The sequence below is a fragment of the Solanum dulcamara genome, chromosome 1, assembly GCF_947179165.1.
Source record: "Solanum dulcamara chromosome 1, daSolDulc1.2, whole genome shotgun sequence".
In the NCBI taxonomy this organism is placed as follows: Eukaryota; Viridiplantae; Streptophyta; class Magnoliopsida; order Solanales; family Solanaceae; genus Solanum; species Solanum dulcamara.
In genome coordinates this window covers 11828000-11854221 of record NC_077237.1, presented here as the reverse complement: position 1 = coordinate 11854221, position 26222 = coordinate 11828000, and the positions used below count along the sequence as shown (strand labels likewise).

The window sequence follows — 26222 nt, the reverse complement described above, 5'->3', positions numbered from 1 at the left end:
TAGTTCGAGAGCATTTTGGGCCCTTTTCCGTAATTAAAATTTTATTAAATAAATTTTGATTTATAATTAATTTTAAATAATTAAATTGTAACTAATAGATGGCCGCCACGTCTTTAAAAATATTATTCAAATTATTTAATTAAAATTCTGTTAAATAAATTTTGATTTATAATTAATTTTAAATAATTAAATTGTATCCAATAGATGGCCGCCACGTGTTTAAAAAAAATTATTCAAATTATTTAATCAAAATTTTGTTAAATAAATTTTGATTTATAATTAATTTTAAATAATTAAATTGTATCCAATAGATGACCGCCACGTGTTTTAAAAAAATTATTTAATTAAAATTCTGTTAAAAGGGCCTAATAGTACAAAAAGGGAAACTTATATAAATATACAATATTAAGAAAATATTTACCATCTATAGCAATAAAAAAAAATTCACTGAACACTTATAATACATTTATAATACAGTTTTAATACATATTGCAGAGAACTATTTATAAAACATATATAATACAAGTTTTATAGATGGATAATACATTTTTCACATACTTTAATAAACTTATAATACATTATGTCAGTTTCTTACTACACAAACATAATATATATTTTAAAACACTTATAATACATTTATATTATATGCATAATTCACTTTTAATACAAATGTATATTTATCATAATATTGCTATGTATTGCTATAAATTGTAATAAATAAAAAATATCGCTAAAATCGGTAATTAATTTTTAAAAAGCACTCAATTAAGTAATTTTTCCGTACAAAAATGCTCCTCATTCACCCATTGGGCTTAAAATGCCCTTTTTCATTAAAGAAAGGCCTATTTACATACATAATATAATATTTTGAATTAATTCCGACAAATGGCATAAGATATACTCTTACCAAAAAAAATATTAGTTTTGTTACCTGAAATAGCAAAAATGTAATAAATAAACCATTCTATTTATTTCTCTCTTTTCCGTTTAAACCCTTTTCTTTATTTCTCTCTCTTCTGTTAATTTCTCTCCCTCTATTCAATGAATTCTCCAACTACTAGCACCGATTCATCGCCATAACTAGCAGTTTTGTTTGTGTTTCAACTCAAAATCTTCAATTTGATTTCGTGATACAGATCTATTAAGGTAAGTTACCTTAGTTCATTTGAATTTTTATTTTAAAATTGGATTTGAAAAATAAAAATTCATGGTAATTTGCTCAATTTCGATTTGCTGAACAATCAAGTTCTTTCTCTATTTCGTTTGCTCAATTTTTTTGAAGTTTTGTCTCAAAAAATGAATTTGAAAATCATAAATTCATTTTAATTTCCTCTATTTCAATCTGCTGAACAGTCGAGTTCATACTCGATTTAGTTTGAGTTTTGTTTTAAAATTGAATTTGAAAATCAGAAATTCATTGTAATTTCCTCAATTTCAATGTGTTGAACAATTAAGTTCGTTCTCGATTTTGTTTGCTCGATTTAGTTTGTGTTTTTGTTTTAAAATTGATTTTGAAAATCAAAAATTCATTGTAATTTCCTCAATTTCAACCTGCTGAACAGTCAAGTTCGTTCTCAATTTCGTTTGCTCGATTTAGTTTGAGTTTTTATTTTGAAATTGAATTTGAAAAATAGAAATACTTGATTTGGTTTGAATTTTTGTTTTAAAATTGAATTTCTTCACTATTTTGTTCCTTTTCTCCCTTAAATTCAATGTACGAGTTTTCACAATTCATGTTAGTTTATTGTATGAATTTGCAGGCATAATTAGTTATAAAATGGACACAATAACTGTTATGCTTTACCACAATGAAAAATGGGATAGTAGCAATCGATATGTTTATTACAATGTAGATGCAATTCTTATAAATTCTGAATCAAGCTACGAGACTTTTGTGTTGGTAATTGCAACTCACTTATCAATTGACACTTTTATTATAAAAGTCAGCATCAACTACAAATTGGATGATTGATCAGCACCAATGGTAATATGAAATAATATGGAGATATAAGTGTATGCTGAGTTGAAAAAGGATAATCGGGATATCACTAAATATCCTTTGTGCATCACAACAATGGAGCTTAAGGTCTAAGGGAATGAGTCAAGCTTGATTCCACATTTGTGTGCATCTGATTCTGTCTCAACCTCTCAAATTCTTAATACATACAATTTTAATTCAATGATTAAAATTAATGATGCGATACAAGAAGTTGGAATGGGATCATGTATGGAAATTCAGGAGTATTCATATGCTGAATCTGAAATCATAACTAACCCCTATCAGAAACTAATTGAAGAAGATCAAGTCTATTTTAGTTAGTTCAATGAAGCGTTATTTCATTTTGCATAAATTTCAATTCAAGGTCATCCGATCAAATGCAAACAAGTAAGCATTAGTTTTCTGTATTAAAAGTCATTTAATAGAATGGTATTCCATTTTGATTTTATAAATAGTTAGTATTATGCTTGATTGTTTTGAAATTTGTTGTTTCTATTTTTTTGATGTTTGGATTGTGGACTCACTTTAGTTTATTTTTTATAGTTATACAATAGAATGCAAGAGCGAGAATTGTGATTGAGGTTTACGAGCATCAAGTTTGAACAAATCTGAAATTTTCAAAGTTGGAGAATATCTCAGCGAACACGTGTGTCTACTAGGAGCCAATTCTATTTATGAAAGACATGTAACAACATCTGTGATTGCAACCATTATAATGTAAAAGGTTGCAGAAACTAAAATTGATTACACACCACGGAACATACAATGTGACATGTTGGATGATTGTGGTGTGTCACTAACCTATATGCAGGCTTGGCGAGCTAAGGAAAAGGCCTTAGAACTAGTGATGGGTAATCCTGCTGATTCATATCATAGACTACCTAGTTACCTTTATATGTTGAAAAAAACATATTCTGGTTCACATGTAAAATTGCTCAAGTCAAATGATGGACATTTTCTTTATGTATTTATGGCATTGCATGTGTCGATAAAAGGCTGAGAGTATTGTAGGCCTGTTGTCGTTGTTGACGGATGTTTTCTTAAATCTGCATACAAAGGGACAATGCTAACGGCTAGGACTTTAGATGCAATAGTTTAATTTTTTCGTGCTTTCAGTTGTTTGTTAAAATTGTGTTCGCTTGTATTAATTTATCAATTGATTTCCGTAGTATACTGCCACTTGCTTATGCGGTTATGGATTCAGGGAATGATGCATCGTGGCCATAGTTTTTTCAACAATTCAAGAAGGCATATGGTCAGAGACCAATGATGAGTGTAGTTTCAGATAGACATGATAAAATAATCAAAGCAACTTCAACAATTTATGAAGGAGTTCCTCATTTTGCTTGCATCTGGCATTTGTGGAAAAACATAACGAAGAATTTCAAAAAAAATCAGCATAAGATAAGTGAATTTTTCTATACAATGGTAATGGCTTACACTCAATTCGAGTTTAATAAAAGTATGAAAAGGGTTGAAAGGATAGATAAACAAGTTAAGGACTACTTGTTTGATATTGGGTACAGTAAGTGGTCACGTGTGTATGCCCCGATGAATAGAACTTGGACAATGTCTTTCAATATCGCAGAAAAAATAAATTCAGTAAATAAAGAAGTTAGGGAGCTGCCAGTTTTGCCATTGCTCGATTTCATGCGCTTTCTAGTTGAGAAATGAAATAACAACAATCAGTCAAAGGTAACATTTTTAGATTTCCACCTTTGTAAAAAATACCATGAAATCTTGAAACATAACAAAGAGGAAGAAGACAAAATGAGGTTATGTAACTATCTAAATATATTACAATTGTCTAAATATTTTTTAACTATTTAAAACTATTTTTACTAATTATAGGTACGAAAAATAACTGAGTACTTGTATACAGTGATTCATGGTATGAAAAACTTCACAGTTAATATTCAGGATAGAAAATGCACTTGCGGAAGATTTCAATTGGATGAACTACTATGCCCGCATGCTTTAACAGTTATAAATAAAAAGTATCTTGACTATGAACCCTACTTCTCCACATACTACACAAAAGCAAACTTATTGCAAACATACCAGCTTCAACTACAAAATCTCCTTGATTCAAGCACTTAGGATATGCCGTTGCATGTATCAGCTGAGATAGTGCTGCTTCCAATTAAAAAAAGAGCAGCTGGAAGACCAAGAAAAATAAGAATTAAAACAGGTGAGGACAAAAAGTGCAAGCGATCTAAAAATCCATGCAGTCATTGTGAGCAAGCAGGTCACAATCGAAAGAGTTGTAAAAATATTCGAAATAAAAAATAAGGCACACTTTATAGATTTACTTAGCCATCCATGGTGCATATCTTTTTCAGAAAATACTGTTGAATTTCCAAACTTCTGTTGGAAAAGTTTTATTCTGTTTTTGTTGATTGAAAACATTGATAGTTCATATACTTTTGAATATTGACTAAATATATTAAAAACTGCCACAAATTCATATACCTCTTTTTGTTGTTTGATATCGATATACAAGGTAGGTTGTGTCATCTTGTATTATAATTAGTTTAATAGATTTGTGTTACAACATGGTATTAAATGTGTATTAAATATAGTTTAATGCTCACTAGTTTAATGGATAGATTTGTGTATTAAATATAGTTTGTAATATATTTTGGTTCTGTATAACAAATTCTTGTGTTATAATCATATTAAATGTGTATTAACAACAGTTCTTAAAAGCATTCAGGCTATCTTCCCCCCCTCAAAGTGTGTTAAATTTATATTAAAATATCATATTAAATGTGTATTAACAACAGTTTTAAAAGCATTTCAGGCTACTCCCAAGTGATATAAAGTTGTATTAAAAAAGGTATTAAGTCTGTGGTGGCTACATATGACTTGGGAACACCTATTCAATACATTTGGGATAATAAAAAAAAGGAGGAACTCAAAAGTATTAAATTTGTATTGTATAAAGATTGTAATCTATGTTGTTAACACCAGTGTATTAAAAATATATTAAACTTATTTTGGGTTATAAATACAAGTCTGTGGTGGTTACGTATGATTTGGGTATATCTATTCAATACATGTGGGTTACAAAAGAAAGGAAAACACAAAAGTACTAAATTTCTATTGTATATAGATTGTAATCTATGTTATTAACACCAATATATTAAACTTGTTTTGGTTATAAATATAAGTCTGTGCTGGCTACGTATGACTTTGACACACTTATTCAATACATTTAGAATATGAAAATGGTGTTCTGGAAGGCATATGAAAGGCACATTTTATACAGTTGGTATTGTCCTCATAATTAATACATGTGGATTACAAAAATAAAAGAAAAACACAAAAGTAATAAATTTGTGTTGTATGTAGATTGTAATCTGTCTTATTTACACCAGTGTGTTAAAATTATATTAAACTTGTTTTGGATTATGTAGAATATGAAAATGGTATTCTGGAAGGCATATGAAAGACACATTTTATACATATGGATTATTTTAAAAAATGGAAACACAAAAGTATTAAATCTGTATTGTATATAGATTGTAATCTGTGTTATTAACACCAGTGTATTAAAATTGTATTAAACTTATTTTGGGTTATAAATATAGGCTTGTACTGGCTACGTATGACTTGGGCAAATCTATCCGATACATTTGTAAGTATGAATGGTGGTCTGGAAGGCATATGAAAGGCACATTTTACACAATTTTATTGTACTCTGATTTAATACACGTGTGTTAAATTGGTAGTATAAATAGCTTTGACTTAACAAAAGTGTATTAACTGACACACCCACATGCATGGGTGTATTAGAATGGTATTATACGTATATCCCTCACACAGCTTACAATATCGCCTGTATTACAACTATATAAAAAAGGATTAATGCTATGAATACATTTATAGATATAAAAAGGTTGTTTCGTAAAAGTACCACATCATATATTGAACTTTCACCTTATATGTTTGTTAAAACCACCACATCATATTCACACAAAACAACAACAAAAACATCAACATTCACTATGGCATGTGCTTCAAAAAAGAGTTTACCTACTACTTATAGCATCATTTTGTAAATGTGCTTAAAAAAGATATAGTTTTTCTACTACTTATAACGCCACTGTTTAGATGTTAACTATTCATCAGCTTGACATCCTTTCCTCTTATAAACCTTCCATGCCTTCTCTTCATCACTTATAGCCCCATTTTCTTATTTCTTCATTGCATAGCTCCATAGTAATGCTCCAAACCTCTTCAGGTGATATTCAATATCAAAAGACTGATATGGAATCTGTCGATTTTCACTAGCATACTCGACAAATGCAGCAACGTAAACACCACAATCTCTGAAATAATTTTAAAAATAAAAATAAAAGTATAGTACAAAAAAAACCACAAATTATATAAAACTTACAATGAATCTTCTTTTTGTTTTGGGAGGTGATCCCTGATCTTATTAATGTTAAGAGGATCAGTCGACTTTTTGATGACGTAGACAGTAGTGCTAAGTAAATCAGACCGCTTGACATAAAATTTGATTATGTCCAAATAGAGAGGCAAAATAACAACACACATTTGCACAACATTGTTCACTTTAAAATTTTCCCCTCTTTTAGAAAAAGAGTCATAAATGTTGAGCAGTCTCTAAGAAATGCCAAACACAATTAAAATTCAATGATTATTTTTTTTAAGGTTGACAGGAAACAACACCAAATCTACTAAGTCCCACTAAACACTGACTATCAAACGCGATCCAACTATATAACAATCGATGGGGACAATTGCTTTCACATTCAAACTTGCCTTTTGATGTTTATTTGCAACCAACTTGAAGAATACATGGTCCAGTTTTATTTTAAAGCAACAATTTGTGGTGGTGAACCTCACATTATGATTTGGGCCATACTTATCCTTCTTCCGTAAGTAATACAAAATTACGTCAACATACTGTAATTATAATTTAAAATTAGTAAATCATCTGATATAAAAGTTAAATGTAGTGTTATTTACGAAACAAGAATATATAAAATATAAACTACATCTGCCCATTATCGTCTATAGTGCGCCAGATTATAGAACCATTCCTTCTCCTTAATCAAAGCAACACCCAATTCTAGTGGCGACTTAATATCCTGAGTTGCAACTAGGTAAGGGTGTTTCCTTCTGAACAATACAAAAAGTAAATAAGAATACATTTCATAGAGAAAAATCAATAAAAAGGTGTTTTACTAGCCTCTTCTTTGAAGGTCTTTCACTTAGCCAAGATATGAATGAATTCATTAGAGTAGTGTCAACTTCTACACTGATTTCAGTATCAAAAGGATGCTTTATCTGAAAAATTTGACTTGGTACAGAAACAGTAGCACTAGAGTCAAACTCTTGCAAATACGGGGACTTCACAAGCTTTCTTGAATTTTTCATTCTAGTGGGATTTTCAGGTGTCACTTCTTTTTGTTTATTTTTTCACTCAATAACTGAGTCAAGTTATCAAAAATTCAAAGTCATCAAGTATTGAAATTGATTTATTTTCAACTTGTCTTACAACCATAATTAGGCAAATTGACAATAATATCATCCAAAGTTGTTATTAAAAATAATAGTCATATAATCATATAAATGAAATGTAATTATCAACAATTAAATAAGGTAACCATTAAGAATAAGTATGCATTTCCGAGAATAGATGACTTTTTTGATTAATTGCAAGGGGAAAGTTACTTCTCCAAAATAGATCTTCATTCCGATTATCACCAATTGAGGGTGAGGGAGTGTGACATTCCCAAAATGATATATCTAACAAAGTACGGATGAAGTATGACCATTATGAGTTTCTAGTCATGTCGTTTCATTTGACAAATGCTCCTGCAGCTTTCATGGACTTAATGAATAGGGTGTTTAATCAATACCTAGATATGTTCGTGATTGTATTCATCGATAAAATTTTGTTTTACTCTCGAAATGAGGAGGAGCATGCAAGTCACTTGAGGATTGTGTTGCAAACTGTAAGAGACAAGCAACTATTTGCAAAGTTCAACAAATGTGAGTTTTGGTTAAGGGAGGTGGCCTAGACCATTATCTCCTTCAGATATTATGAGTTTCTTGGGCCTAGCCGGATACTATAGGATATTTGTGGAAGGGTTTTCATCGATCTCTTCACCTTTGACCAAGTTGACTCAAAAGAAGGTGAAATTTCAATGGTCGGAAGCATGTGAAAAGAGTTTTCAAGAGTTGAAGGATCGTCTTACTATCGCTCCAATCTTGACCTTGTCTGAAGGGTCTGATAGCTTCGTGGTATATTGTGATGCTTCAAGGGTTGTTCTTGGTTGTATATTGATGCAACATGGTAAGGTAATAGCTATGCTTTTATGCAACTTAAGGTGCATGAACAAAACTATCCAAATCATGATCTTGAACTAGCAGTGGTTGTGTTTTCTTTGAAAATTTGAAGCTTTATGGTGTCCATGTGAATGTATTCACCAACTACAAGAGTTTAGAATATGTGTTTAAGCAAAAAACTTTGCACCTTCAGCAAATAATATGGCTTAAGTTGTTGAAAGATTATGATATGAATGTGTTGTATCATCCGGGCAAGGTAAATGTGGTTGCCAATGCACTAAGTAGGTTGTCCATGAGTAGTGTGGCACATATTGAAGGAAGATAAGAAAGAATTGATTAAGTATGTTCATATGTTGGCACGTTTAGGTGTGCCTTTGGTTGATTCTAATGATGGAGGTGTTCTTGTTCATAATGGTTCGAAATTGTCTCTTGTAGCGGATGTCATGGTGTGCTACGTTACCAAGGTCGGATGTGTGTACCCAATGTTGATGGGTTGAGAGAGTTTATATTGAATGAGCCCATAGTTCCTAATATTCGATTTATTAGGGTTCCACCAAGATGTATCGTGACTTGAGAGAAGTGTAGTGGTGGAATGGTATGAAGAAGGATATAGCGGAGTTTGTAGCTATATGTCCAAATTGTCAATAAGTCAAAGTCGAGCATCAAAGACCGGGAGGTCTATCCCAATATATTGAGATTCCTACTTGGAAGTGGGAAGATGTGAATATGGATTTCATAATGGGTTTACCTCGTACTAAGAAGCAACATGATTCCATTTGGGTTGTTGTAGATCGAATGACCAAGTCGGCTCATTTTCTACCGGTTAAGACTTCCTATGGCATCGAAGATAATGTTAAGTTGTATGTACGTGAGTTGGTGAGACTTCATGGTATGCCCTTGTCTATCATATCAGATCGAGGTACACAATTCACTTCATATTTTTGGAAGTCATTTCAAAAGGGTCTTGGTACAAAGGTTAAGTTAAGTATCATTTTTCATCCTCAAACCGACGGTCAAGTTGAAAGAACGATCTAAAATTTAGAGGATATGTTAAGGGAATGTTTTATTGATTTTAAAGGAAGTTGGGATGAATATTTGCCATTGATTGAGTTTGCCTATAATAATAGTTATCACTCTAGCATCCAAATGGCTTCTTTCGAAATATTGTATGGGAGGAGATGTAGACGCCCGGTGGGATAGTTTGAAGTAGGTGAGATAGCCTTAATTGGTCCAAATTTGGTTATCGATGCTATGGAGAAGGTAAGTCTCATAAGGGAGAGGTTGAAGATGGCTCAAAGTCTTGAAAACTCTTATTCCTATGTTAGAAAAAGAGAGCTTGAATTTGAAATGGATGATTGAGTCTATTTGAAGATTTCAACCATGAAGGGTGTAATATATTTTGGCAAGAAAGGAAAATTGAGTCCTAGATTTGTTGGACCTTACAAGGTATTGAGATGTGTTGGCAAAGTGTCCTATGAGTTAGATTTGTCGTTTGAGTTAGCCATGGTTCACTCGGTGTTTCATGTGTCTATGTTGAGGAAGTTCGTGGGTGATCCAAACTCCATTGTACCCTTGAAAGATGTAAGTGTTAAAAAATTGACTTATGAAGAAGTTTCGGTGAAAATCTTAGACCGACAAGTTGAGAAGTTAAGAAACAAAGATTTTTTGTCTGTCAAAGCGTTATGGAAGAATCAAAGAGTAGAAAGTACTACTTGGGAGGCGGAAGCGGTTATGATTAAATGATAACCGTACCTCTTTCCCTCTACTCAAGCCTAAAGTAGTAAGTTATTTCTATTCAAGCTAATTGAACTCTTACATATTCAGTCTATTGCTCTTTCCTTGCGCCTATTTCGCTGTTTGGATGCTTGAATCGAACTCATCTGTTTATTTACGGCAAACCATTCTGCTCCTATCTAAAGTGATGCTAGGCTGCTTCACAGAGGTAATCGTAACCACTTATCATTTCGATTACTTCATCCATAAACCTTTTTTTCATTTCAAAATAGCGATACGCTCTAAAAAGTAAAGGAGAAGCTTCCATTCTAGAAGCGATTTCTCCTATGTCATTCATATGCATGCATGTTCATGAAAAAATTGATTTTAAAAGTTATGATTTTGTGTTAAGTTGAAGTTTCAAGTTCCATGCATTATAAGATGTCATCATGTTCATGTTGAGTTGCTAGTACCCTTTTCGCGTCCTTCCTATGATAAGTTAATCTCATTTAAGGATGAATGTTTTCAAGGGAAAGATATTGTAAGACTCCGTAAGTCAAAAAGTTGGAACCAAGGAGAAAATTCCCAAATCTTGAACTGAACCCAAGTTTACGACTGTCTCTACGAGTCGTAGGAGTTTACACGACCCATAGAAATGAGTCGTGGAGGGAGTCATTATTTGTAATACCCCGTATTTTTTTTCATTTGCTAACGTTTTAGTATATTGTACTCAGTGCGGAATATTCATACATGTATGAGAAATCATGACTTGTAGGTGAATGTATTGGTTGGGAATGGATTGAGAGTGTGACAATGGTTTGAAATTTTAAGGTGGCATGTGATTGTTTTTAATTCTAAGAGGAGTAGTAAGTTGAAGTAATAGGTATTAAGATTTGAACATGGTATAAATTTAATAGTAAGTTGAAGTAAGAGGTATTAAGATTTGGACATGGTGTAAATTTAATGGGTTGGTTATATGGTACTATTAAGCTAAGTAATGACTTATTGTTGGGCCAATATAAGTGAATTGTGGGAAAATCCAATTCTAAAATTTTTCTGGCAGCCCATTGTTGGTGGAATGGATGGGGATTTTGGGCTACCAAACTCCAATAATTTTTTTGGACAAAATCCTAATATGTTGTCCACATAATAAACTATTTTTGGTCCAAAAATTAGCCCAAAACCGACCCAAAAGAGCCCAATTAAAAGGGACAAGGATAAGGAAATTTCAGCATTTGCACTTGACAAATTTCTAGAATTTTCTCCCTCTTCTCCCTTATCTCAAAACCTATCCAATAACGTCCCAACACTCTTTGAACTTCATAAATCTCTCCAAGGTTAAGGTAAGTTGATTATTTATTGTTTTAACTTGATTCTTCCATGGAATTCATTGGAATCATGCTATAGATGTTGGAAACATAAATCTGAAATTTTTGGAAGGCCGTCCAAACATTTTGGTTTCTAAATTTTGAGAATTTCTTTGATCTTTGGTTTGTTTTGAGAAGAATGATTTAGGATATTGTTGTATTAGTCTAATAAGGGAATAAAATATGTTAAAGGAAGGTTTATTTCTCATTTTTGGTGTTTTTAAAGACGGAATTGAGAAGAGGTTTTACATGTTTTTGGTGTAAGGTCTTTTGAGTTCAAATACTCTATTGTGTAGTGAAGTTATGTTGGGGCTGTTAGATGTTGTTTTTGTGCATGATATGTTTAAGGTGTAAACTATAAAGGATGTGTAAAATTTGGTTGAAGAAGAATAACATATTTGTATGAGTTAAATTAAATTAACTACAAGAGCTAATTGGAGACAGAAATCTATCCGCTAATATTATTGTCGACATGTGTTGGTTGTGGGCTTATTTAAGGTCACTTTTGAAGTGGTTGTGCAGGAATTTATTGGTATATAACTTGTGAATAAGGTGGTTATTGTTGTTAAGTAAATGGTGCAGAATGTATGCATTGTTTCGGCTGTTTTGGAGTTAATTTGGCCAACCCATTTTTGGGATGGGACTGCTGTTAGTAAATATAGCATAACTCCTTGTATAAAGCTCCGTTTTGATTGACTAAAGATGTTTTGGAAAGATATTTCATATAGCTAAAACTTTCATTTAGGCTCTAAAACCCAGTTTTGTATTTATATACTCTAAAGATGGTGATGAAGTTCAGGGGAGGTGCTGTCCAAATTTTCAGAAATAACCTACTAACGACGAAGTACGTTGTATGCCTTTCCATAGCCTAATCATAGTTCTTAACGTATTAATATAGGTTGAGATCCTATGGGGCAGCATATACATGTTCTGTACAGATAAATGCTAAAGGTATGTAAAGCCTATCCCTTCTTTCTTTTGGCATGATCCATATGAAATCAATGGACGACGAATGTATAAATTCCAAAGAAACTCCTATTCTTAGAGACACTAGGATGGCTATTGTTCTTAATTCCTACAAATTATATCATTATGTTTTGATACATGTGTATGATTCCAGCCGTCCTATTTTGGTATAATTTATATTTTGAGATAATTCATGCTTGGTATAATTCATAATGGCAATCGAAGGTTACTTGAAATAACTATTGTCTTGATTTTTAAAATGATGGTTCATTTTAATTATTCTTTAGAGTCCTAAATGATGATTTAAATGCATATGGTTTCTCACTACTCTGCTCGTGCATGCCTTAATGTATTTTTCACCGAGTCCCGAGCGGGGTATGTATTCATGCACAGTTTCACTGCATTATTCACCGAGTCCCTCACTAGAGGGCCGGGTACGGTATATATATATATATATATATGATGATATGATATGATGACATGGTGATATGATGATAGTGCCGAGACCCATGATGGGCTGAATATAATATACATGTATATGACAGATTCATCGAGTCCATAATGGGCCGGATATGATATATGATATGATCATGCATGATTTTATTTCATAAGGCACATGTACAGTGATTTCTTGATTATCGGTATTATACTTGTCTCCTAATTGCCTATTTCAAATGTGATCTCCTTTATGGTATTTTATGCTTTATATACTCAGTACATATGTCGTACTGACCCCCTATCTTCGGGGGGCTGCATTTCATGCCCACAGATACAAATATTAATTTCGGGGATCCGCCAGCTTAGGATTTCCACTTAGCTATTTTGGAAGTGCTCCATTGTCCCGAAGCCTAGAATTTCGATATAGATATTTTGATGTATATATTTATTTATCCATGGGTATGGCGGGGTCCTGTCCCATCATATGTTACTGTTGATATTCTTAGAGGTCTGTAGACATATATGTGGGTGGTATATAGATCTTATCCAGCTGTACTAGTATGATATATATTTTGGAATGTTCCTATTCATAGTGGCAGCCTAGTCGGCTTGCATATATACATATATATTTTGGAATATGATGTGTAGTGGCAGCCTTATCGGCTTACGTACCATCTTACCTTTGATGTTATAACTCCTCAGGAGACAGGTCGCATAAATATATAAATATAGGACAGATTTGATATGACATCCTATTTCCTTATGTCCCATATCATCTTTAGTTGTGAATTAGATATAGACAACAAATATGTGTATGGATGTCCAGTCCGGACACCAGTCATGGCCTACAGGGTTGGGTAGTGACAAAAGTTTTACTTTTGTTGAAAATACAAAGCATGCAGCAAGCAATTGATGAATTAGATAAGTTTTTCATGGCTCAGGAATAAACCTAGAGGTAAACCATATAAATCAAGTACTAAGAAGTCTCATGGTGCTTATCAGATTCTAGTTTTCTTCTGGTGGTCGTTGGAAATGCTTATGGATAACATTTCATTAGTTCTTAACCAACTAGTTGGAGATGGAAATTGCGAAAGGAAAACATAAACTTGTGGGCTATTTAGGATTATATATTTCATATGTTGTTGACGAAATGCTAAGATGATTCGTAAGGGCTTGTGATACTAAGAGATGATTTAGAAAAAAAATGGTAGATCTTGATAGAGTGATATATTAAGGCACCGACTAAATTGATAAGATGGGATAAATTGTGATGAGTTATAATTAAAAGAAGTAATAGTGTGATTAAGATAAGAGTATATAGAAAAAAGAATTGTGACAGATATAAATGAATTGATAAGACAGTCTGTGAGATATTAAGGATAAGATTGACTAGAAAGGGGAATAAGGTTAAGAAGTGCTACGTCATAGGACGGTATACGAACATAATGTAATGTGAATACCATAAGGATTGTTATAGAAATGAAAGGAGTACTAAAGGAAGCACCCAAGATAGACGTAATTAATTAAGTATAAGTATAGGACAAAAAGGAAAATAGATAGCTATGAACTGAAGGTGTAGTACGACAGAAAGGAGATAAGACAAGACCGCTATTAAATTGAATTTGATATGATTTTGAGTAAGATTAGAAGTTAGCATTGGATACACGACAAGGGCGAAAGCACATGAAGTATAAATGAGTATTATATATATATATGACTTCACCTTAGAAAAAATAGTGAGATTCTTAAAGGACAAAGATTGTAGATTTACGAAACAACTGATGCATTGTGAACCTATTAGAGTAACAAGTGATATCCGTTGGAATAAAGATAGTGTTATAAGAAAGCTTGAAACACTTATCACTAGAATATAAATGCTACCGAATGAAGAATTTGAAACGATTATAAGCACTAACTAATTAGGGATTGGAATGAATGGAATGTGGTTTTGGATAAATTGCCACGTTAATTATATTACTCGAGTACCAACCATCAGACAAGATATACATCAGGAGTTCTTATCCCTTCATGATTGTGTTAATGTTTCGTACATGGATAATCTAAGTTATAGATGATATAAAGAAAGATATGGATATGGTGCAATATATCATATGTATTGGAAAAAAATCATATACATTTGAAAATTTGAACTGGGGGCATAGAGTAGAATATAAGCAGATAATGACATGGGTACACCCTAAAGGGGGGAAATGGATAAGAGAAATACAAGCATAAGATAAAATCAACCGATACTACAACACGTTAATGTGACACTTAAACTTCAAGTGAGATCCCATGCTGGAATGAGTTATCAAGATCTAAAAGCCAGCAATAAACGGATAGAAGCCAAGATGATATCTAAGACAGTGCTGAGAATTATTGGTAAAGACCTTGAACAGTATGACATCAAAGGATAGGTGCATATAAAAAGGGATTAATACGATAAGAGAATAGTAATGAGTAACTTAAAGATATTGTAATGGATAGCAAGGCTATACTGGATTAGAGGTTAAGATGTTGGCAACCGAGTTATTTTCTAATGATATTGTGACATACAAGTAACAAAGAAGAAAGGATAGAAAATCTCTCCTAGAATATGAAAAAAAAAATTGAATGGTAAGTAAATGAAGCGAAACAGGTATGACAAAATAGACTGCAAGTGCGTGTTAGTACAATGAAATATGTAGAGAAGAATAAGCCAAGAGAAGGAAAGACTATGATTAGAATTGAACGTACTTTGTACAAATTGTACAAGAATAGTTATGCAATCTACGAATATTGGTATGTTAATGGTGAGATCAAGTGATTACTTGATAAAAATAATAAAAAGTCAGTAATAGCAATGTGATTGCAATATTTCGAATACATTAAAGAAAAATATAAGATGGTTGAGGCAAAACTATTGAGATATAATTAGTATTGAGGGCAAAAGCCATAGTTGAGCCCTGATATCAATTGAAGGAGGTAAGAGAAAACATAGGGTCTGCATAAAGACTAGTATAGCGATGCTAAGGTATTTTCTGGGCTGATTCTAGTAATGGTGGAGTTTCTATTCGAGGAGTTGTTGAATCCTCTATCATGGAAGAGGTGAAACAATGCCAGTATGAAGACCCTATTTTGGCACAGTATTGGGATGCAACCCTTCAAAATGAAAAGACCCTATTCGAGATCACACCTGATAGAGTGCTAAGATATAGGGGCAGATTATGTGTACCTGAGATTGTAGAGCTACAACAGTAGGTTATGGGAGAGGCACACTATGCCCGATATTGTGTTCATCCAAGGTCGACAAAGATGTATCATGACCTTAGATGTTTATACTGGTGGAATGGCATGAAGAAAGACATAGTAGAGTTTGCAGCCCAGTGCCCAAATTGCCAACATATTAAGATTGAGCATCAAAAACCTGGCGGACTATTACAGGAGATGGAGATCCTGACTTGGAAATGAGAAGCAATTAATATGGATTTTATTACAGGCTTACCTCGTACTTCACGGAAGTATGATTCCATATGGGTTATTGTAGATAGGCTGACAAAATCAGCCCATTTTCTTCCAGTTAGAACCACATATTCAGCTATTTTGGAAGTGCTCCATTATCTCGGAGCCTAAAATTTCGATACAGATATTTTGATGTATATATTTATTTATCCATAGGTATGGCGGGGTCCTGTCCTGTCATATATTACTGTTGATATTCTTAGAGGTTTGTAGACATATATGTGGGTGGTATATAGATGTTATCCAGCTGTACTAGTATGATATATATTTTGGAATGTTTCTATTCATAGTGGCATCCTAGTCGGCTTGCGTATATACATATATATTTTGGAATGTGATGTGTAGTGGCAGCCTTGTCAGCTTACGTACCACCTTACCTTTGATGTTTTAACTCCTCAGGAGACAGGTAGCATAAATATATAAATATAGGATAGATTTGATATGACATCCTATTTCCTTAAGTTCCATATCATCTTTAGTTGTGAATTGGATATAGACAACAAATATGTGTACGGGTGTCCAGTCCGGACACCAGTCACGGCCTATGGGGTTGGGTCGTGACATTATTGGTAGCCATGAACAACCTAAACTGGAGGTCTTACGACTCATGTTGATAAACCATTCTCACTTAGACGATCCGTAGACACAACTCGTAGAAAGAGCTCTAAGGCTAAGTTCCAGAAGTCTCTCAAGGTCAAGTCTACGACTTGATAGGACAGCTCGTAGAAGCTATGACGGGTCGTAAGAACCACCCGTCACAAAACTTTAGAGACTTGTAAATTAAGGGGTTTTGGGACATGCAGGACAAGCCAACAGGACGAACTGTAGACAAGATGATGGGCCGTAAACCTTGCCCGTTCCCAAACTTGAGAGACTTAATTTTTTATACTTTTCTCAAACCTGCCGGACGAGTTGTTCGTCCACACTTTGACAACCCATAGAAATGGATTCGTCGGGCTAAATTTCCAGATTTTAATGAAGGGCAATTGTGCCATTTTCCAAGTTTAGTTCAATGCACCTTGACACTTTTATGGCCAAGTTCAAAGTCTATAAATATTCAATCCTTCAAATTCCCCTCCTATTCAATTCATTCTCCTAAAAAATTTTAAGGCAAGAACAAAGTCTCTCAAGGTTTCCTCTTCAAGCTAAAGCTAGGGTTTTTATATTTTTACAAGATTTCTTCTTCAATTCTTAGTGAATTCAAGAAAGGTATGTGGGGATTGATTCATGGGCTCTTTTCACCCATGAAGTTCTAAAGATTCCTCAAGTTTTCATTCAATTTTCAATTGGTTATGAACCCTAATTTTGATGAATTGCATTGGGCCATTTTGATTTCATTTTTAAATGTTATCAATGATTTGTATATGCATGTTCTCATATGAATTGCATGATTGCAAGTTGAATTATAGATGCCCATGTATACAGTTATATTTTTAAGCTATGATTATGAAGTTAAGATGAGTTTATTAGTTGATCATGAGTTAAATAATTTTCAATAAAAGTTTTATATGAGTTAAAGTTCATATTTATAATTCTAAAGTTAGAGTTATGATGATGATCAGAGTTAAGATTAAAGATGTTTTAAAATGGTGATAAGGACAATTCTCACCGAAGTTATGGATTCTTATGAATCACCAAGTAGATGAGCTACTCCTAATATGTTTTAAAGATGGATTGATAGGCAGTCACTATCTTTCCCTACTATGTTATGATCATGTTTATAAGTTTTTGTTGGGATATTGACTAAGCACTAAGAGGGATTCTAGGTGGGATTCAGTCTAGTAACATAGTTATTTATCCAAGAAAATCCTAGTAGCAACCTAAAATCCCAAACTACGTTGCTCACGTAATTTGCCTTTATGACCTATCTAGTGTATCCACATATAGCACAGTTGAGTTGAGTTGAGCCACTTTTGGAGTATGCCCTGGCAAGGTAGTTTCCCCTATTTTGATGCAAAAGTAATTGGCCTGTCTCAATTTAGGAGTCATCGGATTCCATATAATAGCTCGCATGGTCTTAGTTATTGGTTAATGGTTCTATCCCATACAATTTGGAGTTAAAGTTATGAGATATCAGGTTATGAGTTTATGATAAAGTTTTATGATATGCATTAACCAAGAGTTTTTTATGATTTAAATTACTTTTAAGCTTTACTCATGTTCCTTATGATTGGTCATGCATCTTATGGCATGTTTATTACATTCTTTTACTTGTTCATGCATACCTTACATACTTAGTATATTCAAACGTACAAATGCATATTTTACCTACATTGCCTCATAATGTAGGGTCGGACGATGCTTGATGAGTCCTCATTCTACCGAGGATAAGACTTTTATTTATGATTACTATTGTCTTCACTTTCTTCTATTGTTAGGGTAATCTAAGAGCTTGTTGTAAGCCCTCGTCAAGGGTTAAACTAAAGGCATGTCTAGATGATAATATGGTATAGTCCATGCAAGCATTGATTGGTTGATTTTATCCCTAGTCCCATACCCTTTGAGATTATTACTTCTGCTTGTATTTATCGTATTCTTTACCTTATAAATGTAATGTATTCTAAGATGGCTTATGGTTGGGGTCCCTCAAATTCGGATCATTGTATTGCATCTTGGCCCTAGTTCAGGTCGTGACAAGTCTCCTGATGGGTAAAATAAGACCAGGTCCCCAGTCTTCTTAGATATCTTAGAATTCTCTTAGCAGCTTTAAGATGTGATTTCTTTGGACAAGCTTGGAACCTTGCAAACATACCAACACTGAACATAATATAAGGCCTAGTAACAGTTAAATATAGTAGGGACCCAATTATCTCTCTATACATAGTTTCATTAATTGCAGGATCAGTTCCAGCAACATCTATTTTAGATTGGTTCCCATGGGAGTATCAATAGGCTTTGCATCCATCATATGAAACCTTTTTAGTAGTTCCTTAATGTACTTATCTTGACAAATAGACGTTCCAGTTAGTATTTGCTTGATCTGCAATCCCAGAAAGAAACTTAACTCTTCCACCATGCTCATTTCAAACTCACTTCCCATAAGGTTTAAAATTTTTTAACAAAGAGATTCAAAAGTATCTCTAAAGATAATGTCATCAACATCTACTTGAACAATAAGCAATTCCTTGCCTCTAGACTTCAAGAATAATGTGTTATCAATCCTTCCTCTTTTGAAGTCATTTACAAGAAGAAATATTCATAGTCTTTCATATCATGCCATAGGAGCCTATTTTAGTCCATATAAAGCTTTGTCCAATTTGAAAACATGATTTGAATGATGAACATCCTCAAATTCAATAGGTTATTTCACAAAGACTTCTTTTTTTAGAAACCCATTTAGGAAGGCACTTTTTACATCAATTTGAAATAGTTTAAACTCCATAAAGGCTGCAAAGGCAATAAGAATTCTGATGGCTTTCATCCTTGCCACATGAGAAAATGTCTCATCATAATCTATTCTTTCTTCTTGATTATATCCCTACACTACCAATCTTGACTTATTTCTTTTAATGACTCTATTTTCATCTGGTTTGTTACTAAACACCCACCTTGTTCCAATTATAGTTCTATTAGAAGGTCGAGGAACTAGATGTCATACCTTGCTTCTTGCATGGATTTCACCCAATCAGTATCCTTCAAGGCTTGCTTGATGTTCTTTGGCTCAATATTTGAAATAAATATTGAGAATGCCATTAGATTTCTTGTCTTGGATGTAGTTTGTATTCCTGAATCCAATGGAGAAATTAGATTATCAAAAGGATGAGACTTCTTTTGTTTCCACACCATTCTGGATGTTGAGGGTTGAGTAGGTTGCTCAACTTCTTCATTCTCATATTCCAGATCCTCATTTTTAGTTTGAACAATGTCATTCACTAGAGAGTTATCAATGAGGCCAGGTCCCTCTTCAGGTTCAATATCCTCATTTATTCCTTTATTTTGCCCAGGTTCAGCCATATTAGTAACAGGGTTCACGTCACTGGTGGTGACTTTATTGAAGTTATCTCTCTGAATTTATAACAGTTCTTCCAGTTCATCGTCATCTCTGCTCGCAGGATCTTTGATTTCACCATTTTCATCAAAAATCACATGAAAAATATCTTCAATGCACAGAGTTCTTTTGTTATAGACCTTGTAATCCTTGCTAGAGGAGGAATATAAAAACTGTTTTATTACTTCTAGGATCAAACTTTTTGAGATCATCCTTTCCATTATTCAATACAAAGCATTTGCAATCAAATGCTCTTAAATAGCTCAATTTGGGCTTCTTTTTATTGAGAAGCTCATAGAGAGTTTTATTCAGAATCGACCTTATTAAACATCTATTAGTCACATAGTAGGCTATGTTAATATCTTCTGCTCAGAAGTTTTTAGGAAGATATGAATCAATGAGCATGGTTCTAGCAATGTCAACCAAGGTTCTGTTCTTCCTTTCAACTACACCATTTTGTTGAGGAGTTCTTGGAGCTAAGAAGTTGTGATGTATCCCATTTTCAGCACAGAGGTTAAATCTTGCATTTTCAAACTCTGACCCATGACTAGACCTGATTCCAGCAATCTTGCATTTCAACTTTTTCTGAATCATATTGACAAATATCAACAATACATCATATGTTTCTTTCTTAGACCTTAGAAACATCGTCCAGGTGTATCGAGAATAGTCATCCACTATCACCAGAATATATTTCTTTCCTCCTCTACTTTGAATTTTCACAGGACCACACAAGTCCATATGAATTAATTCTAGAGGTCTTTTGGTACTCACTTGTTTCTTGAATTTGAAAGAGGATTTGATTTTCTTTTCTTTACCACAGAAATCACATACTTTGTTCTCTGAAAACTTAACTTTGGGCAGCCCATGGACCAGGTCCTTGGATACTAGTTTGTTAAATAGAGACGAGTTTACATGATCTAATCTTCTGTGCCACAAATTAGTACTCTCAATTTGAGCACTCAAGCAAGTAAGATCACTCCTTTGAGCACTATCTAGATCAGCTACATACATGTGTTTGCATCTACGAGCAGTCAGAATCACTTCTCCTGATTTTAGATTTGTAACAATACATATCTCTGATCGAAATATAACTTCATACCTTTATCACATATTTGAGAGACACTTAGAAGACTATATTTCATGATGTTCACGTAGTAAACATTCTCAATAGAGTTTTTTAGAGATTTTTCAATTCTTTCCACTCCTAGAATGTAACCTTTCTTGCCATTACCAAAAGAAATACCTCCACCTTGAAGTGCCTTAAGTGAGAGAAAATTTTCGATCTTGCCAGTAATGTACTTTGAGTAACCACTATCCATGAACCGGCACTATTTTTTACTCCCCCCACTTTCCTGCAGAACAGGTCATTTGTTAGATTTAGGAACCCATTTCAATCTGAGTTCCCTGTAATCAGACAAAGGTGCAACAAGAGTTTTTTTTGACCAATGAGGCAAAGTATATTTTCTCATCTTATAATTAAGTTCAGAGTTAGAACCAGGTTTCTTTCTCTGCATCACTTTCTATTCATCATGATAAGAGACCCTGTCTAGAGACCTTTTCAATGCTAGACAGTCCTTCTTCAAATGTCCATCACGACCACAGTGAAGACACAACCAATTTCAGATTCTAAATCACACTTTCCACTAAAATTGCAAGAGGGACTGATTCTAAGATTTTTAGACTTCTTCTACCATTGTTATTCTGATCAGTAGCATTTTCAAAAATCTTTGGGTGACCAGTCCATTTTAGTGATTTAAATAGTTCTTCTTTTATCAGAGCTAGATCCTTTTCAAGATGTATATTTTTATCAAAAATCATAGCCAAATTTACCTCAACATCAATAAGATTTCCTTGTATCTCAAGTTGTACACTACTGATTATATCTTTTCCATTAGAGTGATTTTTGTTCAACTTTTTAATATCAAGAGTAAGATTTGCATTTTCTACCACCAAAACCATTATCTGTTCTTCTAGATCAGATATTTTCATAACTAGAGACAGATTCTCATCTTGAGAAGTATCTGAGCAGTTAAAAACTTTATCCTTATCGTTTGATAGCTCAATAATTGAATCTATCACTATAGTGGCAAGACTTCTCAACTTTTACACATAATAAGTATGCATGTTTGTTTAAGATCAAGAAGTATTACCTCTTCTTTAGCTTCTTCCTTACCTTCTGATTGAGCCATAAGAGCAACTATTGAACCAAAATCAATTCTGTCATCTTTTACTTCATATGTCTCTATGAGAATATCCCAGATTTGCTTTGCAGAGGTACAGTTGAATACTTGATCATACTCATCTGTTCCAAGACCATAGATAAGTATGTACTTAGCTTCTGCATTCTTTTCAAGTAATCTAAATTCATCAGCTTCATATTCGCTCTTCTCATTTTTCACATCATTACCTTCACTGTCTCTCTTTATTGGACATTCAGGACCATCAGTAATTCTTTTCCAGAGTTCATAGTCTTTAGATTGAATGAAAGCTTCCATTTTTGCTTTCCACAATAAGAAGTAATGTTCCTTGAACACTAGAGGTCTATTGATATTTTGTTCTTCGGGGTATCTGAACGAATCATTCATCTTCACAAGACCTTCTCTTGGTGTTAACTAGATAGAAAAAACATGCTCTGATACGAATTGTTAGAATGTATGCTTCCATCAAAACAGTTGGGACTGGGTCCCTTATTAGGAATTAGTGCAGAAACTTAAAGAACAAAAAAATAAAACAGACACAAGATTTTTATGTGGAAACTCCTTGCTCAAGAGAGAAAAACCATGATCTGTCCCACATGATTTCAGCTAAAAACTTCACTAGAACAACTGAGCCAAAGATTCAGATTACAAGCTATTGTAATCTAGGAATTGTACTCACAATCTCTCTCCTCTCCTTGTAAAAACTCTGTTACAGATTTGAAGCAATAACTCTATTACTTCCTAAATCACTAACCTCTTAGATGATTTAGAGTTCAGGTGGTCTCCATAAATGACTCTAGTTATTTCGACAAAAAGGGCAGCCCGGTGCACTTAAGCTCCCGCTATGCGCAGGGTCTGGGAAAGGGCCCGACCACAAGGGTCTGTTGTACGCAGCCTTACCTTGCATTTCTGCCAGACAAATGAACAAAAAAAATAGAAACAAAAACTGATCTAACTTCCTTTATAGATTAGGAGTAGACCTTACAAGATTGATACCAAGAAATTACAACTCTAAAACAAGAACAAAACACTAATAACTCTATCAAATCATTGGTCTTCTTCAAGGTTGTAAAGAATATATATATATATATATATATATATATATATATATATATATATATATATATATATCAATGATATACAATGCATTGGACGATTTGTATTAGTTAGACAACTGACCCTCTACGCAGGGACTCGATCGCGTACACACAGACCTGCAGACTTGGCAGGATCTATTTTGTACTATTTGTCTGTTGTTGTTATCAACAAAGTGTCCTCAAAGGGACCAGGTCCTCTACCTATTCTCTGAGTTTTTCAAATCATCAAAACCACTACACAGAGCATTAACAAAGACATTTTGTGCTTAAAATAAGCCCCAAAAAATAATTGAATCTGTTTGGCTTAACTTATCTAAAGCAGCTTATAAGCCAAAAAAATTGGTCTACCCAGTTTATTTTTTCGGCTTATAAGTTGCTTTAGATAAGCTAAGTCAAATAAGTTTAGTAATAATAATTGACTGTTACCAACAAGGGTTATAGTGGTGTGGTAAGTACCTCTTCATCCTTAACTAAACGGCTCGAGTTTGAATCCCCTTGGGTACTGAGTCGCGTTTGTTAGGGAGCGCTTCACTCTCTAATGTGGGACTTTTCGGCATGAATTTAAATTTAGTTGGGCTTCAATGTGGGTACCGAATATCGGGTGGAAAACCAAAATAAAATAAAATTGAGTGTTGTCTTGTTTTAGAAGGGTTTATGTTTATTGGTGTTTGTACTAGCTTTATTGTAGTTTTTGCTTTTGATATCCATCATTGTATGTTGGTTATTGTTTTTGATTATCGCGCTATTTTATTGTCCTTGTTTCTTTCTTGTAGGATTTCAACTGTTTTCCTTGTTAGTTGCTATGTTTTTTCACTATTTTCTTCTTCTTTGTACTTAGATTTGTTGCACTTGAGCCAAAGGTCTTTTGTAAATAATCTCTCTACCTTCACGAGATAGATATACAATCTACGTACACTCTACATAATTCAAACTTCACTTGTAAAATTTCACTGAATATGTTGTTATAAACATTCAACTATATATTTTGAAGTCTAATCCAAATAAATAGCCTAAATCTAACTAATTAATCATAGATCAATCAATAGTGTCTCTCAACAACTATTAGATCGCTAACTATCTACTAATTATTTCCCAATATATTAGCTAGTTTAACTTAGATTATTCTCTTAAATCTAAACCAAATTACATTAAGAACGTTTCATTTTTGGTACATTAAGTTTGAAAGATATTGTGTCTAGCCTCAATTAATTATAGATTAGATTGAATTAATCTTTCAAACAATCCAAGCCTTTGTTAACTAATTTCAACTAAATAGTAATTTCCTTCCTCGAGTTTAATTCATTAAGAGGAATCGGGGGGTGTCTTAGATTTAACCTAACTAATATTTTCTTTTCTATCACTTTGATTCCTTTTTTGCTTGTTTTTTTTCATAGTTTCTTCTCGAATAAATCCTGTAAAACACGACAAAATTACTAGTACTAGTATACTGTTTTATCAAGAAATATAACAAAAGTTTAAGCAAAAAAATTATAAATAAATTGATAAAATATTAGCTTATCAATTTCTTTTTAACTTAAATATTTACTTATCGTCAAAAAAAATCAAACACCAACAATATCCTCCGACATAAATCTATTCAAGCATTCAAGTTCATTAACAACACGTGGTCAAAAAGCACAAATTCAAATACAATATTTATAATTATCATTGTTATATGAACAATAAATCTATTGTATATGGATCACTAATAACTTCCTATTTACAAGCACTTAATCACCAATGATCACCAATTTAACAAAAGTGACAATCAAATCATGATACTAAAGTTCTTTTGTCACAATTAAAATGGAACATTGGGTACAATTCAAATTTTCATATACCTTCGCTTACAAAAAATGAATCCCTACACACTACATGAATCCTGAGGAGAAGTTAGAATATTAGTTTTATTATTTCTGAATTTTATGATGATGATTTTATATGATAATAATTGAGTTTTAAATTTAATATTTATTTATATTTATTAATTTATTAATATAAATACATTCTTTAAGCAAAATTTACTGAGTTCAATCAATCTGCATGCAACTACTAGCTCCACCTCTACATAAATCTCGTAAAAAAGTGAAATGTCAAATAAGAAGATTAGATATTACTTTCTCACACAAAGATATTTAAATACATACAAATAGTATCTTAGATTTACCTTTCATGCAACTTTATACATATTTTCATAGTATTGATTCAGTAAGTTCAAAATAAATAAAAACTTAATAAAGTTATAATGTAGACTTTTAAAATAAGGTATACATATGCATAAAATGACTAGTTCCCCAACACATCAAGTTAAAACACACTTCCAACTCAATTTTACAACCTTGCTTCACTCTTTGTTTTTTCTTCACCACCTAGCTAATTTTCCTTTTATATTGCAACTTTTTTTTAGCTTATGTTGCAAATTAAAGTATTTAAGTAGAGGTTGGATATTAAAAGATATAAAAAAAAATAAGGAATAAAGGTAAAACTTGTAATAGTTGCCAAATATTTTCCTGTTTTGATTTATTTATTTGATTTTGATTTGAAACAGAATTTTAAAAAATAAAAAAAAATTTGAATTTTATGATCTTAAACTAAGAAGATACGTAAAATATATCAAAATATTCTTTA

General features: G+C 32.7%; 1 long non-coding RNA gene across 1 annotated transcript; it reads left to right on the top strand.

The window, feature by feature from the left end:
* Positions 1 to 11285: 11285 nt before the first annotated feature.
* Positions 11286 to 18821, top strand: LOC129887216 (uncharacterized). Its single transcript, XR_008766309.1, has 3 exons — positions 11286 to 11379; positions 12302 to 12354; positions 18598 to 18821. It is a non-coding gene; the product is annotated as an uncharacterized LOC129887216 (long non-coding RNA).
* The last annotated feature ends 7401 nt before the right edge of the window (positions 18822 to 26222 follow it).